The 20,000-nt window shown below is 39.7% G+C and overlaps 1 long non-coding RNA gene across 1 annotated transcript in view; it reads right to left on the reverse strand.

Moving 5' to 3' along the window:
* LOC123518196 overlaps positions 1-4,241 on the reverse strand; it is a 12,653-nt gene extending 8,412 nt beyond the window's left edge. The window contains exon 1 of the long non-coding RNA XR_006678706.1: positions 4,227-4,241. This is a non-coding gene — a long non-coding RNA (uncharacterized LOC123518196). The remainder of the gene's footprint in view (positions 1-4,226) is intronic.
* Between the last annotated feature and the right edge of the window lie 15,759 nt (positions 4,242-20,000).

The following is a 20,000-nucleotide window of genomic DNA, read 5'->3' on the forward strand; positions in this document are numbered from 1 at the left end:
TTAGACGAGTACCCCACACTCGTCCGATTCTGTATAACACCTTTGATATGATGACTGGATTAGGCGTAATATCACTCAGTAAACTCCTCACATAACACATATAACAAACACTGTGGTATGTTAACCATGAATTACGAACGGATGTTCAAGGTAGTGTGTTGAAATATACTCTTCCAACGATTCGTCTAGGAGATATCTGCAAAAAACACCGTTTGTCCACCGCTGAAATGTATAGTAGTAGTAGTAATAGTAGTAGTAATTGTAATAGTAATAGTAGTAGTAGTAGTAGTAGTAGTAGTAGTAGTAGTAGTAGTAGTAGAAGTAAAAACAATAGTAGTAGTAGTAGCAATAGTAATAGATATTGTAATAATAGTAGTAGTAGTAGTAGTAGTAGTAGGTATATATATATATATATATATATATATATATATATATATATATATATATATATATATATATATATATATATATATATATATATATATATATATATATATATATATATATATATATGTGTGTGTATATATGTGTGTGTGTGTGTGTGTGTGTGTGTGTGTGTGTGTGTGTTAACGTCTGTTTGTATAAAATATGTGTGTATATGCGCAGCCTGTGTGTGTGTGTGTGTGTGTGTTTATATAGTAAATCTATTTTATTATACTATGACACTAACCTCATCAGTGGCCTCTACCAAATAGGTCGTGTGGAAGGTGCACTTACTCACCACTTTTCGTTGTGACCATTTTTTTGGCTTACACTTTTCGTTGTGGCCACAGACCACAAAAAAATTGTCACGTGTGCACCCAACCTAACGACCTTCACTTAAATTTGTTGAATGTAATCAATAGAAATTAATGACATTTGCTCTTTAGTGTTTAATACCAATCAGTAATGGTAGTGCCTGTGACTTGTCATTGTCCTTTTTGCTACAAATCTAAATCTAACATTACGGCATTCTAATCTAAGCAATTTTGACCTCTAGACCTCGAATACTGTTCAAAGTAAGTTTCCCATAAAATGTTAAAAGAAAACGTTTAGCTTTAAAAGAAAATGAAATATTTAATTGACTGACTAAATAAATCACATAGAACTTCAGATAACATAATCCAAGCAAGTACAGATAAATATCATAATTATGAGACATTTCACCATGTCCCCTGATTACTCTGAATGGAACTTTGAGAATCAATGGGAAAGTATCCAGTCGTAGAAACCACAACTGAAAAGAGTCTAGACAGGGAAGACTGGATGGGAAACAAGGTAAGATTCGAGAAGGCAGTAACATTGAGACGAAGTTAGTAACAAAGTGTATGCGAGTAAAAAGAGAAGTGTGAGAAAGAAGAATGAAGTGTAGATCTAACAGTGTGGCTGTGAGAAACACCAGACTGGTTGGCACTCCTGGTGACCCCACGCTGCCCTCCTTACTCCACATTCCTTCCTGTTTTCGTCATGAGGTAAATAGAAAGCTACATTCTTCGCATTACCTTTGTCTTATTTCCTTATACAACTGAACTATGAATAGATCAGTGCCACGGAATCTATATTTAACTATAAGAGCAGCGTTTCGCAACCTGGGGTGCTAGAACCTTCTGGGATGCTGAAATCAATTATAGGGGTGCTGGGAAGTGATGCACACACTTCATTCTTTTATCCTTTTAATGACAAGATATTAGTTAGGGGATGCTGGACTGCTTAGACATGACAACAGGGGTTGCTATGGTCGGAAAAGGTTGGGAAACGCTGTAAATAGAGCGTGCGCACGCGCGCGTCTATATGTGTGTGTGTGTGTGTGTGTGTGTGTGTGTGGTTGGGTAGAGGCTATCAATACACTGTTTCCTATGGTCATATACTGTCTGCACCTAAACGTCTGTAGCTAGACTTCAATATTTACAACAGTATTCTATCCCAGCTTATCATCACGTCTCAGGATAACGTACACCCAACTCACACCTCTCCTCTACCTCTCCCCAACAGAGGCTCTCCACATAGTGATAGTCATAGGAATCTCTACGCTTCCATTACTGCTTATTCCACCATCTCAGCCTTAGTATTTGGTTAGCCTTTCCACAGAGTATCACCAAGCATGCTACTCTGTTATATCTTATTCCTAGGACAATACAGAGAGAGAGAGAGAGAGAGAGAGAGAGAGAGAGCAACACTTTTATACCCCAATCCACACCAAACCCACACTCTCTCTCTCTCTCTCTCTCTCTCTCTCTCTCTCTCTCTCACACACACACACACACACACACACACACACACACACCGCGTAGTGTAGTGGTTAACACGCTCGACTCACAATCGAGAGGCCCGGGTTCAAGTCCTGGTAAGCGGCGAGGCTAATGGGCAAGCCTCTTAAATGTGTGGCCCCTGTTCACCTAGCAGTAAATAGGTACGGGATGTAACTCGAGGGGTTGTGGCCTCGCTTTCCCGGTGTGTGGGGTGTGTTGTGGTCTCAGTCCTACCTGAAGATCGGTCTATGAGCTCTGAGCTCGCTCCATAATGGGGAAGACTGGCTGGGTGACCAGCGGGACACCGAGGTGAATTACACACACACACACACACACACACACACACACATACAAACAGTAGTGTTGGTAAACACATCAGCACCTTTGCACCAATAAAGCTAACATGTTCCTCACTAAGCTGATATTTCAGCCCGACCTGGCGATGCAACCTGCACTGTCTTGTCTCCTTCCTACAGCCTCCTCTATTTTGCGCAGTGACTGGAGTTGCTTTCGGGAAAAAAAAAAAAAAAAAAATCATATTCTATTGCTTTTAATATCTCAATTTTTACCAAAATAATATATTTTTCTCGCCAACCAAGATATGTCTTGACAAACTTGTCATTTACTTTTTTTTTTTCTTAAGTTATAATATATTGCAATCTTTTCGTTTGTGTTTATAACCCATTCTTATTTTTTTTATTTCCTCGTAGTAATATTGAAACACTTATTATGTAGATATTAATAAACGTTCCTCACCTTGATAAATATGAATAACTAAACTGTCTTGGCCTGCGCATCCGCCTACCTGCTTAGTTATGCCAATATTGTACAAGTATTCAAAGCATCTCTAATACACGCTCCTTACCGCTGTGCTGAAGTAGCATATCTCTCGCACACACTGCAATGTTATATGATGGAGGCGCTTAGACAGGAAAGTTTCGCAGAAGTACTGTTGTTCCCATAAACATGCCTTCTCGTACTACTTGGAACCCGGTGCCCGCAGAAACAAACACACACACACACACACACACACACACAGGTCTGAGTCATAGTTTGGAGATAGTGTATTTTTGCCACTGCTGTTGTTCTATCCCGCATGACAGGTGAGGCTGATAATATGTGTGTGATATAAGGGATGCAGCTTTATACAGTAGAGGTGCCACGTATGCGTCAGTATTGCAGCAAAAATAATGTATTACAGTAGCACAGTGTAAATACTGCTACTATTTACTTTATGCAAGCAAAAGTGTGTCTGCATTTAAGAGGTTTAGAAAATATTGTATACAATATCTTGAAATATCACAAAACACACCCCCATGCACAGGTAGGGAAAAAAACCATGTTATATACAAATTCATATCATTGAGTATGTGTAGCTGGACATTACAATAGTTTACTCTATAGTAACCTTTCTCACTTGCGGTTCAATCAAGTCTTCTGAGCAACTGGTACCTATTGACTGGTGAGGTTTCTCTGCTGCAAATTTACTCGTAGAACAAAATTTACGAAGAAACTACGGACAACATAAGGAATGATAACGTAGTTAAAATTTTACATAGTCTAATGCTACATTTTCTTCAGTAGAATATTGTTATATCGTTGGTATTTAAAATGTCAATAAAGCAAAGTTTTTGGCGTATCAGGTTTGAAATTAAGAGAAAACACGAGACGTAGTGAAAATGAGCACGAGGCTAATTCGACTGAGACCACCATATTCTGTAAGTGGACACGCACTTGCTAGTAAGAGGCCATAACACATCATAACATATCTTGGTTCATAACATTGATTCAGTACAGCAGTAGATAATCTACATATTCACAAGAAGGAGAAAACCCCCCCCAGCTATATTAACCTATATTAAGCTATATTAAGCTTTATTAAGCGATGTTATTAAGAAACGCAGCTATATTAAACTGCGCAGTTAACCTTAACATCATTCCACCCCAAATAACAAGTTAACCAGTTCAATCCAAACATATTCATAAGCTACACATAACCTTGACAACACAGCTGGTGGCGGTGACGGTGACGGTGCTACACGTGTAAGCTAGTGGTACATCTCCCAAGAAATGCATGGGTGGCAACTACACCGGCAATAACACAGCTGCTGCCCTACGAGGTGCAGCGCCGGCCACGTGCAACTTGAAACAGGTGTAGTTCCTGGAAGCCATGAGTCATCCGATCGATAAGGTTTTCAGCGGTTGGCACGCCTGTCCCCGCCCGTCCCTCCTCCTGAAGCCAACCGGGGATCGAGGTGGGGGCGTTGGGCCTCGGGCGAACCACCAGACATTCGGGAGCCGCTACACAGCCTGACTCTTGCATCCTCGTTGCACTGTGCTATTGATGTCATGAGGAGCACGGAAAGTGATCCTTTTGTGCATATACCGCCTGTAGGCATACTTGAAGAATATATGTGGGAAGCGCTGTTCAGCTTCCGTCCATCAGTAGCGCAGGCAATTGTATTTATAGGGGTACCCATATTAGGGTCCATATCACCACCCAAGCACATCTTTGGTGTAACCACCTAGGACCAGGTCTCATAGTGACATGTAGGTAACTTTAAACCACTCTACAAATAGCATAGCTTCATAGTGATAAGTGGTGTGATTTAAACTTACACATGGATGTCTGCCCGATCCCACGCTCACCACCTTATCCACTACACCACCACCCCGCTACTAGTATTGTTACTACTACTACTACTGCTACTACTACTACTACTACTACTACTACTACTACTACTACTACTACTACTAATAATAATAATAATAATAATAATAATAATAATAATAATAATACTATAACTGCTTCTACTACACGATGATGACGATTGAGAAGAGATGGAAGAGGAAGTAGAAACGGGAGAAGGATTAGAAATTCTCGAGGGTGAAGTAAGGAGTGCAATGAAGGACAGGAAGATGGGGAAGTAGAAGGGGAAGATGGAATTGCAATTGAAATGTTAAGAGCAGCAGGAAACACTACGCTCAAAAGCATCACAGTGACTGCAAATAAAGTATATCATCATCATCATCATTATTATTATTATTATTATTATTATTATTATTATTATTATTATTAATTATTATTAATAATAATAGTTATACTACTACTACCACTACTACTACTACTACTACTACTACTACTACTACTACTAAGTAATAATAATGATAATAATAATGATAATAATAATAATAATAATAATAATAATAATAATAATAATAATAATAATAATAATAGAAATAATAATAATAATAATAATAATAATAATAATAATAATAATAATAATAATAATAATAATAATAATAATAATAATAATAATAATAATAATAATAATGAAAATAATAATAATAACAATAATAATATTAATGACTAATAATAGTAACAATACTACTACTACTACTACTACTACTACTACTACTACTACTATTACTAATAATAATTGATAACAATAATAATGAAAATAACAGTGATACTGATAATGAAACGTACCTCCCCCATACATACATATATTCTGTTATCAAGTATGTACTATTACCACTACTACTATGTTATAGTAATACTATTAACAGTAGCCTTAGTTAGCAGAATTAATATCAATAATAGATTATTCTTCTCCGCTCTCTCTTTGTCATCCGGTATGTGTATACGGGTGCCGCGCGTGGGCGCGCACCCCGCCCCCTCCCACACACGCGCGCACACACACACACACACACACACACACACACACACACACACGGTTCATATTGAGAATTAATATTTTCCTGGTGTCACCATTGTTTTCTGTGGCAATTAGAAGGGCTGGTAGCATCCAGGACCACAGCGTGAAGCTAACACAATAAATAGATAATTAAATAAATAAATAAAATATATATATATATATATATATATATATATATATATATATATATATATATATATATATATATATATATATATATATATATATATATATATATATATATATATAGAGAGAGAGAGAGAGAGAGAGAGAGAGAGAGAGAGAGAGAGAGAGAGAGAGATTAACTGACAGATAAACCAGATACCTTATAATAGGAAAGATAGAAAAAGAGACGAGCAGAGAAAGTACACTGCATTCCTCTCTCTCTCTCTCTCTCTCTCTCTCTCTCTCTCTCTTCGGAGAAAGCGGCAAAGGTGATATCGCTGATGTAGAGGTAAAAAAATGTGGAAAACAGATCAAACATAAAAACATGAGTATCAGAACCACGAATCGCTACATAATACTAGTACAGACTAACCCATCTGGACACAATTTTTTTTTTTTTTTTCATTTTCAAATGCAGGCGGGGCACTAACCAAGGACAAAAACAAAAACAAAAACGAAATAAAAAAGCCCCATTGAAGTGCTAGTCCACACAAAGTCAAAAGCACCACTCCAAACCAGATGACAAGTTTCTTAAGCTAGAGATGAAATGTGAACTTGTGAAGTTTCGAGTTCAGATTATAAATAATGGCCAGACCGAGGATGTTCAGTGTAGAAGAAAGGAATAGTTAAGTGTTATTTAAGAAGAGAAGATAACTGTTTGGCAGATTTTGTTGAGTTGACAGATGGAAGAATTGAGCTTCTGAGGCATTAAACAATACTAAGTTTGCTCTGCTCCAATCAGAAATTCTAGAGAGATAAGAAGTCAGGCGTTCTGTTACTTACTTGCTCTGTGCGATCGAAGTGAGAGGAAAAGATAGAAAAGAAAAGCGTGATATCCAACATAGACTCAGAGAGAATATGACACCAGCTGCGGGCAGAGAGCATAAAAGAATATATCCACAACACACACACACACACACACACACACACACACACACACACACACACACACACACCGCGTAGTGTAGTGGTTTGCACGCTCGACTCACAATCGAGAGGGCCGGGTTCGAGTCCCGGGAAGCGGGGAGGTAAATGGGCAAGCCTCTTAATGTGTGGCCCCTGTTCACCTAGCAGTAAAAATAGGTACGGAATGTAACTCGAGGGGTTGTGGCCTCGCTTTCCCGGTGTGTGTTGTGTGTTGATGTGGTCTCAGTCCTACCCGAAGATCGGTCTATGAGCTCTGAGCTCGCTTCGTAATGGGGAAGACTGGCTGGGTGACCAGCAGGCGACCGAGGTGAATTACATACACACGAGTCTCGGAGGTGTATGTAAGTGTGTTAAAAAACAGTGTTGCAATGTTCCATCTATAGAGTAACCTACTGCTTAGGCGTCCAAACATGCATTAATCCTCTACTGTCTGCAGTGTATTTCTGCAAGTGTCAAGTAACCACATATTTCTATAAGGAGTACAGTGTGTGTGTGTGTGTGTGTGTGTGTGTGTGTGTGTGTGTGTGTGTGTGTGTGTGTGGGTCTTTGGGGCTGAACTTCACCTTGGCCCCGACCCTCTACATGCCGTTCTCGTCTAATCTATACTAGGCAGGGAGTCGTGTTTATGGACAGCACTCATTCTCGCCATCCTGAATGTGTGTGTGTGTGTGTGTGTGTGTGTGTGTGTGTGTGTGTGTGTGTGTGTGTGTGTGTGTGTGTTTGTGACTGTGTGTGTGTGTGTGTGTGTGTGTGTGTGTGTGTGTGTGTGTGTGTGTGTGTGTGTGTGTGTGTGTGTGTGTGTGTGTGTGTGTGTGTGTGTGTGTGTGTGTGTGTGTGTGTGTGTGATAAAAAAAGAAAATATAAAATGATGGCAGTGATGGTGATGGTGATGGTGGTATCAGGAAATGTGTCGGTGGTGGTATGGTTGTAATGATAGCTGCTTTTATTGTAGTAACTCTTATCATTGTTGCTCTTCCTCTTCTCTTTTCGTTCTCCTCCTCAAGTATTATCATCGTAACTGTTATGGTTGTATTTCTTTCACTTTTAGCCTTGGTGTTACTGTCATTCTAGTTATGTGCTTTTGTAGTTGTAATTGTTGTTCTTGGTGACGGTGGTGGTGCTGCTATTATGATACTTGTGGCAGTGCTTATTACATTTGGTGATTGATAGTGGTGCTAATCGTGGTCCTGGTATCAAGTCAAGAAGATACTGCTTGTGATGGTGGTGGTAACGTGTATAAAAGACACTACTGTGATATTGGTGGCTGTGGTGGTGATTAGGTGATAGTGATACTGTAGAGATGGTGGTACGACTGGCAACAACAACAACAACTGTGGTGGTAAATATTATAGTAGTTGTGATGATATAATGGCGGTGATTGTGATGCTGGTAATGATATAGTGGTTAGTGATACAGATGACAAGTATGACGGTGAACAATGTAAAAATGGTGATTGTGGTGGTGGTGATGGTGGTGGTGATAATCAAGTGGTAGTGACACAGATGGTAACAAGTATGGTGATACATATTGCAAAGGAGTGATAAGGAAGACTGGGGTTAGTTGAGCCACTTTTTATATTCAGACTCGCTACATCAAAGCAATTATAGTTTTGTTGATTATTTATATATGTGCATATATTTCAGGGTGTTATGCATCCCTACAAACAATCAAAATGAGTGTAAATATAACCGCCTTGACAACATAGCATACCAAAAAAAGTTGTATGTGTATGGGGCAAGTTGAGTACAGGTGAGTGGTTAAGTTGAGCCATCCTCCCCCATTCCCTCCCACCACCCTCCATCTGTACCCTCCCTCCAACATCACCTTCTCTCCTCCTCCTCTCTGCCTTCCTACCTGTCTAGGTTAAGCTATTCCACAGTTATACATGTCTGTAGTGCTGAATTAAACAAAAGCCACTTCTTCAAATTCAAAATATCTTTATCTATAAAAAACAAAAGCATTCTCCGTCCCCCACTCTTCCTCTCTCCATCCCTCCCTACACCTAGGCCTGTCACGACATGAAATTTTGCTGGACGATATATTGTCCTAGAAATTATCGCGACAAACGATATTATCATCGTTTTGATACCATTTTTCAACTGATGTAATGAATAGCATAATAATGCAAGCGCACCCTTTCACAGAACAACAAACTTTTATTTCTGAGTCTCAAAAATTGAACTTGAATACAAAATAACAAACAATAAATAAAATGGATCTCAGTCTCTGTTAGCAAAAATTGAACTTCAATACAAAATAACCAAAAACTATCTATCATCTTAATGTAATCATACAAATAAAGAATGAAGATATAACATTTAGGACATATACGCAGCCAAACTACACTCATTAAGTGTTAGGGGTAAGTTGAGCCATATTGCTCAACTTACCCCTCGGCTACCATGTTGACTTTATTATCCCCCACAGCTAAAATTGTGTACATGTATGCTAGGTTAGTTAGCTTGTTTTGTTGCTCATAGATACCAACATTGATGTATAAAATCAAAATCAAAATATCTAGTTTCATCTAAACACAGTCCTCATGAAACTTATAATAGACTAAATTCACTTTCTTGAGTGGAAAACGTTTATTTAGAAAAATGTCTAACCACTTTACCCATGTGGATCTCACCTTCACAGACTCGAGGAAATGATGCCTTCCTACTGAATATTTGCTCATATGCTCTAACTAAACTAAACTACATGCTATAATTAAACTAGTGAAAGTACTGAAAGGCTTGAAACAATGCTACATATCAGTGCTGATTAAGTCTACACATTAACATCCAGATAATTAATCAGAGCAGGTCAGGTTGACTTCATATACGAGCCTTGCATCAGACATCCTTCAAGACATCAGTGCGTAGGTGTATGTTCTTTTTTTTATATGTCTTGGCCCATAACGCCTGTAGGTAATTTGAAGAGTATTGGAAGCGCTGTTAATTAAGCTTCCACCCATTAGTGGCGCAGACAATTTTATTTATAGTGGTGCCCATATTAGGTCCCATATCGCTACCCAAGCGGATCTTTGGTGTAACCACCTAGAACCTGGGTGCTATGGTGACATGTAGGTAAATTTATCACTCGACAAATGGCAAAGTTTCAAGGCCGTACTTGGTGGGATTCGAACCTACGTGTGGACGTCTGCCCGATCCCACGCTCACCACCTTATCCACCACTGTATGTCCCTATGTATATGTATATATCGCCCGTTAAGTCGTTCTTCTGCACAGGTGTATGTACGAGTATCAAGTCGTTTTTCTCCACAGCTGTGTGTACGACTATTTAATGTGTCTCTATGAATCATCCTTATATATTTTCTCTTGATCATGAGTCGCTCTTAGTACTGATAGTTAGTTACTCGTAATATATTTGTAGTAAGATCAGATTACAAAGCTGATTTTGTTTAACCAGATCAAACCTTCACTGGCAGACTCATTATAGCAACCTTAAAAAGGAACGTTCAAGCCGATTAGGTTTTGCAGCTCATCGTGGTGTGGTATATGTTTCTTATTTGCATTTGTTGTTTCTTATTCGGTCTTATTTATTCCTCCCTGTAGAAGATGCATGGTTGATGATGATGACGTGTGTGTGTGTGTGTGTGTGTGTGTGTGTGTGTGTCCACTTTCTCAGTATTTCCGTCCATCCACACATCTAACGATCAATAGCGGCAATCGCAAGGACAGCAACACACACACACACACACACACACACACACACACACACACAGGGGTACATGTTTAAGATCCAGCCACACCCAGGTGAAAGCGTCATCACCACCATCCTGACCTGGAGCTGGATTACGTTGAGTCGGTCCCCAGGGATGCCACTTAATGATCCGCCATTAGGAGAAACTCGGAAGGGTTGGCACGCATGGCTTTAACCTTGACATTGACCTAGAGAGCGGCACGATTGGCACGCCTGCAAGTTCTGGTTCCATGAGGCTGCCAGCGCACGATGTCTGCTTGACCTTCTAGCGACGCAACCTTTATCGCCTGCTGACAAAAGGTGGCCCATCCTCCTCCTACTGCTACCTCTTCCCTATCTTTTTCCTTGCTCCCTTTCGGCTCACATGCAGTAATATTGTTGTGTCAAGCCTCAGAGAAAGTTGTGAAGGGGTGCATAGCCACGCACGCAGGTTTGGAAGTTTGCCATGTAGAGAGTGCTTGCAGCAGCGGTGGTGGTGGTGGTGGCGGTGGTGCATCACGTGGTAATCAATAGAGCTATGAGTCTCATCCACGTGAGGGAGGTTACCTGTTTCTCGCTTTTCCTCTTATTCCGACGTTTTCTGCTCTCCGTGTTAGGATCTTTCACTTGTCTCCTTATTTCTATTGTGCTTTCCTTTTACAGGGATTCTCGAATATCATACTCAATCACTGTTGCTGTTAATGTTGCTGTTCTCTCTCTCTCTCTCTCTCTCTCTCTCTCTCTCTCTCTCTCTCTCTCTCTCTCTCTCTCTCTCTCTCTCTCTCTTGACCCTTTGCCTCCCCATCAGCCCTTCCTTACCTCACCATGACCGGTTCCCCTCCTCTCTCCCCTTTCTACCTCTCTCCCACCCACCCATCCTTCCTTATTTTCTTCCTTCCTGCTTTCTCAGTCCCCATTGCTCCTTCCCTCCCTCTAGTCCAACACAACCACAAATTATCGCAGCTTCTTATGCTACTACTTACCAAGGTGGTATGATTTTTTTTTGTCGCCCTTCTCCTTTTTTCCGCTTTCATTTTTAGCCTTGCCTTTTTACTTTGACTTAACGAAGGATAGACGCAAAGAGTGGTGAAGTTCTGCATGTAAGCACGTAATAAAACATTAAAGAAATTGTAAGAATATAGCAGACCTACAAGTGGCTGTCCTTATTCAAAATATAAATACTTATATCTACCAATCTACTTAACAATTCAATACTAAAAAGCTGGCCATGATGATATTATTTGTCAATTTTGCCGAATCAAATTGCTGTTATCTCCATTTTACATTTAATCAAACTTGAACCCATTATTTCTTGTTCTATCCAGATTACTATCGGTGGGGCCTTATCTATATCACTCTTGTTAATTCCCGGATGTCATTTAAGTATCTCTATCAGATCTCCTTTGAATCTCCAGATCCTTAACGAATGTACATTTGAAAGCTGAAAATCTCCTCCAGTAAGAAACCTTACGTATCCTTTGTATCTTTTTAGTTATTATTCTCTGTACTGGTTCTAGCAATCCTGCATCTTTCCTTTTTTTAATGGGATTATCATTGTATGTGTGCGCGCTTGCGTGCGCGTCTTTAAAGGAAAAGTATGAATACGACATCCACGGCAGGTACGGCATGTTTTGGCAGAGAGAACTTGCTATTCCTGTTTGACTATGAATCCTGACTATTCTCTCTCTCTCTCTCTCTCTCTCTCTCTCTCTCTCTCTCTCTCTCTCTCTCTCTCTCTCTCTCTCTCTCTCTCCGTACAAATTCTTCGCCTTTCTCATTTCCTGCTTTCTCCATTGTTTTCAGTTTCCATGAGTTTCCCTCGTTCCAAATTTCCCTAAAATCTCTGGGACTAAGCTGGACACAGTTTAACTTCGGCGATATTTTCCAAGAACGACGCCATAAAAGTACCTTTAGGGTGACCTTTTTTTTTTCTCTCTTACCTTCCCTACAGAAACTTTTACCTCTTAGCTTTCTTCCTCCACTTTTTTAAATACCCGATAATTCTCTCTCTCTCTCTCTCTCTCTCTCTCTCTCTCTCTCTCTATCTGTCGTTGCACTTTAAACCGGCTGTTGCACTTCCATCTATCAGAAAAATTAAATATTCTAAATATCCCACATCAGGTTCCTTTTGTGTCTGTGTGTAAGGTCATCTATACCTGAAATGCATCTTGTCTCCTGCAACAAGGCACACTCACGACCTCAGCTACCGTCCCTGCCGATTTTTGTGGTTTTTGTTTGCTTGAATTGTTTTGAATGAATGTATAAGACAATGTAGAAGGTAAATCGGCCAAACTAGCTTTTTTTATTTTTGCATGTGAGAATTTCAACAGTTTTGTTCATTTACTTATTTATTTCATTGTTATACTACATTTAATGGTGTCATGCAAAAGAAAAAAAATCCAGATTGTCATTTGCTACTTTATTTATTTTTTTTTTTTTGTATAATGACATCACTATGTAATTCAAAATCTAATACTTCATTTTAAAGGTTCTTTCAACATGCAAACAGCGATGAATTTACTTCATCATCGCAGTTATGTTAATCGACTATGCGAATGTTAATGCGAATGTGTTTGTTCTGCAGTTTCACGAGAAATTATTCTCTCTCTCTCTCTCTCTCTCTCTCTCTCTCTCTCTCTCTCTCTCTCTCTCTCTCTCTCTCTCTCTCTCTCTCTCTCTGTATATATATATATATATATATATATATATATATATATATATATATATATATATATATATATATATATATATATATATATAATCAGGAATGGAACCCTCCCAAACATGCGAAGAGTGCTCTATACAACGACAGATGAGGTCCTTGTACAGAGTTAGCTGTTGGAGGGGCGAAAATAACAAGAGACGCCTCAGAACGTTTAACTTCATAGAAGCTGTTTTAGCAAAAGATGAGATGTGAAGCTTCCAGTTAAGATTATGAGTAACGGACAGACCAAGGATATTCATTGTAGAAGAGAGAGACAATTGAGTGTCGTTGAAGAAGAGGGCATAGTTGTCTGGAAGGTTGTATTGAGCTAATAGATGGAGGAATTGAGTTTTTGAGGCATTGAACATTACTAAGTTTTCTCTGCTCCAATCAGAAATCTTAGAAAGGTCAGAAGTAAGGCGTTCTGTGGCCTCCCTGCGGGATCTGTTGACTTCCTGAAGGGTTGGTAGTCTCTGAAAGGACGTGGAAAGATGTAAGATGGTATCATTAGCGTTGGAGTGGATAGGGCAAGACGTTTGGTTGAGGAGATCTTTAATGAATAATAGAAAGAGAGTGGGTGATAGGACAGAACTCTGAGGAACACCACTATTAATAGATCTAGAAGAAGAACAGTGGCCGTCTACCACGGCTGCAATAGAATGGTCAGAAAGGAAACATGGGATAAAGTTGCATAGAGAAGGATAGAAAACACCGGAGGGCAGTTTTGAAATAACAGCTTTGTGCCAGACTCTACTAAAAGCTTTTGATATGCCTAATGTGACAGCAAAAGTCTCACCGAAATTTCTAAAAGAGGATGACCAAGACTCAGTAAGGAATGCCAAAAGATCACCCGTAAAGCGTCCTTGACGAAAGCCATAGTGACGATCAGACAGAAGATTGTAAAGTGACAGATGTTTAAGAATTATCCTATTGAGGATATATTCAAAAACTTCAAACAAGCAAGAGATTAAACCTATAGGATGGTAGTTTGAGGGATTAGTACAGTCACCAGTTTTAGGACCAGGCTGAACGTAGGAAAACTTCCAGCAAGAAGGAAAGGTAGAAGTCGATAGACATAGTTGAAAGTGTTTGGTCAGTTAAGGTGCAAGCATGGAAGCACAATTTTTAAGAATAATAGGAGGGACCACATCAGGTTCATAAGCCTTCCGAGGGTTGAGTCCAGCGAGAACACTGAAAACATCATTACGAAGAACTTTAATTCAAGGCATGAAATAGTCAGAGGGAGGAGGAGAGGGAGGGACAAGCCCAGAACCATCGAAAGTGGAGTTGTTAGCAAAGGTTTGAGAGAAGAATTCATCTTTAGAAACAGATGAGATGGCAGTGGTGCCATCAGGATGAAATAAAGGAGGAAAAGATGAAGTAAAGTTATCGGAAACGTTTTTGGCCAGATGCCAGAAGTTGCGAGGGGAGTTAAGTCTGAAAGATTTTGACATTTTCTATTTATGAAGAAGTGTTTGGCAAGGTGAAGAAAATACTTGGCATGATTCAGGACAGAAATATAGAGTGCATGAGATTCAGGAGATGGAAGGTTCACATACCTTTTATGGGCAACCTCTCAATCATGTATAGCACGAGAACAGACTGTGTTAAACCAAGGTTTAGAAGGTTTCGGTTGAGAAAAAGAATGAGGAAATACGCCTCCATGCCAGACACTATCACCTCTGTTATGTGTTCAGCACACCGAGATGGGTCTCTGACACGGAAACAGAATTCTTTCCAGGAAAAATCAGCACAATACCTGGTCAGGTACCCCCTCAGTTGGCAGAGGCAAAATGCGAGAGGCACCTTCACTTTGGGGGATCCTGAGGAAGAATTGGAGAAATAGGACAAGATACAGAATTGAGATTGTGATCAGAGGAGCCTAACGGAGAAGATAGTGTAACTGCATAAACAGGGAGGCGGTGGCACAGTGGATAAGATCGTGAGCGTGGGATCGGTCAGACGTCCACGCGTAGGTTCGAATCCCACCACGTGCAGCCTTAAAGCACCTTGCCATTTGTCGAGTGGTTTAGAGTTACCTATATGTCATCATGATACACAGGTTCTAGGTGGTTACACCCAAGATGAGCTTAGATGGTGATATGGGCCCTAATATGGGTACCACTATACATAAAATTACTTGCGCGGCCATTAATGAGCGGAAGCTGAACAGCGCTCCCTAATACTCTTCATGTGTGCCTACAGGCGCTATAGGCCTTGCCGTAAAAAAAAAAAAAAAAAAAAAAATGTGGAGGTATGGAAAAAATCAAGAATGTTAGCATGTCTCCAATACGAATGCCAGAGGGTGTTGCACCAGTTGTTCTAAGGTCATGGAGGATGGCAAAGTTGAGAGCTAGTTCACCAGGATGGTCAGTGAAGGGAGAGGAAAACCAAAGCTGGCGGTGAACATTGGAATCTCTAAGGATGGAAAGCTCTGAGAAAGGATAGAGGGATAGATTGTGCTCCACTTTTGAAGTTAAATAGTCAAAGAATTTACTATAGTCAGAGGAGCTAAAGGAGCGATAGACAGCACAGATAAATTTAGTTAGAGAGTGACTATTGAGTCGAAGCCAGATGGCGGAAAACTCGGAAGATTCGATAGCGTGGGCACGAGAGCAAGTTAAGTCGTTGCGCACATTGATGCAACATCCAGCTTTAGAAAGAATATCAGGATAAAGTAAGAGGAACAGAGAGGGGGCTACTGTCAGTTACCTCAGACAGCTGTGTTTCGGTGAGGAAAAGGAGATGAGGTTTAAAAGAGGAGAGGAGGTGTTCTACAGATTGAAAATTAGATCTAAGACCGCGAATGTTGCAGAAGTTAATGAAGAAAAGGTTGAGGGAGGTGTCAAGACATTTTGGTTCGCCACCGAGAGAGCAGTCAGACCTGGAGACTTTTCTGGTCGTCTCCCCAGAGGGGACCAGAGGCTGTTACTGCCCCCTTGAGTTGTGAGACACAAAGGGAAACGCTCAGCTAGATCACATTTAGATTTAATGGAAAGTTCACAGCACCACCTGAACTAGTGCTGTTAGACCTCGCTGAGAGTAAATTATCGTTTCGGTAGGTGACAGAACTGTGTAATTTTACCGTTAATTTGTTTGCTGACCAAGATCGTTACACGAACCCGGAAGATGTCAGTAATGACAAAAGTAATGCATAATAGATTATATTAATTAAGATTGCTAGTTTTAAGCATGATTCATCTGGCCCCTTTCCAGTTTCTTTATTTTATAATGTTGTTCATAATCCTCCGTACTTCAAAAATCGAATCAACCATTCCTTAAGATTATTCTATTGATTATAATTATTTTGTGAGCTGTATGATGAGTTTCTCTTTTTTCCTCCTCTCATTTCTTTTCTTCCTCTTACTCTGTCAGGTTTGCTGACACAAAAAGAGAGGAAGCTTAAAGTCTAATTACTGCACAGGCGTATATTACGTTTCTGGATGACTTTCATGACAGTGAGGAAAGGGAAAAAAGAGAAAAATTGCCATGAAAGGTAAGCGATGACACATTTGATGTGAAACTTAACCAACATTCATCAACGAAGTCAATGACCTCAACTGCCCCTAACGTAAATAGAGGTCAAGCGGAACCTAAGTCCAGCATGTGTATACAGCAATTTTTTAAAGTAATTCATCATTAAGTAATTATAATTTGTAAGGATTAATGTAATTACCATGCACGCAAATCAAACGCATCAGGTCAGACGTCATCGATCTGCAGCACTTACATAACCGTGCACCACCCGGAAGTCTTCTGGTATTGCCTGACACAATGTGAATTCTCTGAGGGCAGAAATTCCAGTACTACAGAAACTCATCTCTCTCTCTCTCTCTCTCTCTCTCTCTCTCTCTCTCTCTCTCTCAGCCTCCTCTTTCACGCCCTGAAAATGGGACAGAAAATGAAAATAAACACAGAAGGGAAGAGAGAGCCAGGTGATTAATGTGCCCGGGTCCCGACAGACGCCTCGCTTTCCCTCTGATGATGGTCAGATGCGAGTGGTAATCATCAATAACTTTCTTTTTACCGTTATCTTTATCTCTTCAGTTATATTTTTGTTAAATTATATATTTCCATTATAATCTGTTCTGATTTATTTTTCTTTTGTCCGTGCTTTATGATAATGGAATTTCGAATGACCGTGATAGGAATGTGTGTGTGTGTGTGTGTGTGTGTGTGTGTGTGTGTGTGTGTGTGTGTGTGTGTGTGTGTGTGTGTGTGTGTGTGAATATATTAATTCCTGAATGTCTATATATATATATATATATATATATATATATATATATATATATATATATATATATATATATATATATATATATATATATATATATATATATATATATATATTATATCATTTTTTTTTTTTCGTTAGGATGTCTCTCTCTCTCTCTCTCTCTCTCTCTCTCTCTCTCTCTCTCTCTCTCTCTCTCTCTCTCTCTCTCTCTCTCTCTCTCTCTCTCTCTCTCTCTCTCTCTCTCTCTCTCTCTCTCTCACTCTCTAATCTGCTCTCAAATTGCTAACTTTTCACGCCTGTCGCTAATTTGTCAGGTTTGTATTAATCATCATTTTGCGTTGCTCTGCCATACATGCATAGTTAAATATCAGCTCTCTCTCTCTCTCTCTCTCTCTCTCTCTCTCTCTCTCTCTCTCTCTCTCTCTCTCTCTCTCTCTCTCTCTCTCTCTCTCTCTCTCTCTCTCTCATATTTTGCCATCCCTCTAACAAACAGGCATCAATACAGAGGACAAAATAAAACATATTTCTACGTTTATGAAATTTTCACTCTAATGCGATTTTTTTTTTCCCAACAAGAGAAACTACAAACACGGTGGGTGGCTACTTCACGCTGACTGGACAGCCATTGTAGCGCTAACATTCTCTCGGCCAATGGGAGGGAAGATCCATTAACGCTGTCTACTCGCTTTTCTCCAACACCACCACCACTGCCACCATCACTTTCCCCACTGTACGGGGGCGCGCCACATTTCCTACAGGACACATCTCCGATAAGTTCAACAATTTTTTGAGCAGTGACGTACATTATTTCCTACAGGGATACAGCATATCTCCTACACCAGCGCCAAGTATAAATTTAGTATTACATCGGGACTTCTGCTTTTAACACTGCTAAAAATTAAATCTAGCACCCTATTCGCCCTATTTCTAGCCTCTATATGCATTGCTTCCTTTGACCGAGATCGGAGCTGACTATGACTCCTAATTCTTTTTCATACTTGGAACTTCCTAGTGCCTCGTTATTTATCGTGTACCTGCTGTGTGGATTATCTCTACCTACGCTCAGTACCCTGCACTTGTTGATGTTGAACTGCATTTGCCATTTATCTGTCCATTCTTTCATCCTATCCAAATCTGCCTGCAAGGCAATGGCATCCGAATCTGACCTACTTAATCTGCTCATCTTCGTGTCATAGGTAGATTGATTAGGTCAGATTTGGATGCTATTGCCTTGCAGGCAGATTTGGATAGGATGAAAGAATGGACAGATAAATGGCAAATGCAGTTCAACATTAACAAGTGCAGGGTACTGAGCGTAGGTAGAGATAATCCACACAACAGGTACACGATAAATAACGAGGAAGTAGGAAGTTCCAAGTATGAAAAAGATTTAGGAGTCATAGTCAGCTCCGATCTCGGTCAAAGGAAGCAATGCATATAGAGGCTAGAAATAGGGCGAATAGGGTGCTAGATTTAATTGAATTTAATGAGGGATATTCTCTATGAAGTGAGACTGAAGAAACTCAATTTGCATTCCTTAGAGAGACGTAGGTTAAAAGGAGACCTGATAAAAGTATTTAAATGGTATAAGGGTTATAACGAAGGGGACATGAGAGAAGTTCTTAGGATCAGTAGCGGGGACAGAACCAGAAATAATAGGTTTAAGCTTGAGAAATTAAGGAGAGAAATGGGAAGAAACTGGTTTTCAGACAGTGGTTGATGAGTGGAACGGACTCAGTGGTCATGTGGTCATTGCTGAGTCAATAAAAAAGAATATTAGATAAATCTATGGATGGAGATGATAGATGGAATTAAGTAGCTTTAATCATACAGGGACTGACTGCCACGTGTAGGCCTGGCAACCTCTTGCATCTTCCCTCTTTTATGTTTTTATAGTAGGTGTAGCAAGTATGCTGGGTACTAATTGGTTATGTAGCAAAAGTACTTGACACTTGTCCTTGTGTAAGAAATATGACCTATGTGTAGAATCTGCGGCAGTATGGCATAGCTCCTACAGTTATACTGTCATACCTCCTACAAACGTTACATATGATCATAGGCCAAAGTCTGGAGAATATTGATGTATATAAGATAAAACTGTAAAAAACTGAAAGCAGATTAGTTAAATTGGAACTTTATTTCTCATTAAAATGCATTTTACTTCTAATTAAATCATATCTATATGAAGAGAAACATTTTACAATATTAGTCATGATTAGTCCAGGATCACTGGAGTACAAAAAATGCTGTCTGCTCCGTCGAATGGAGAAATAGATACTGTCTGAATGATAACGATACTGCGCAGAACGGATATATAACAAGATAAGTATTTT

This window comes from Portunus trituberculatus, chromosome 43, assembly GCF_017591435.1.
Source record: "Portunus trituberculatus isolate SZX2019 chromosome 43, ASM1759143v1, whole genome shotgun sequence".
NCBI lineage: Eukaryota > Metazoa > Arthropoda > Malacostraca > Decapoda > Portunidae > Portunus > Portunus trituberculatus.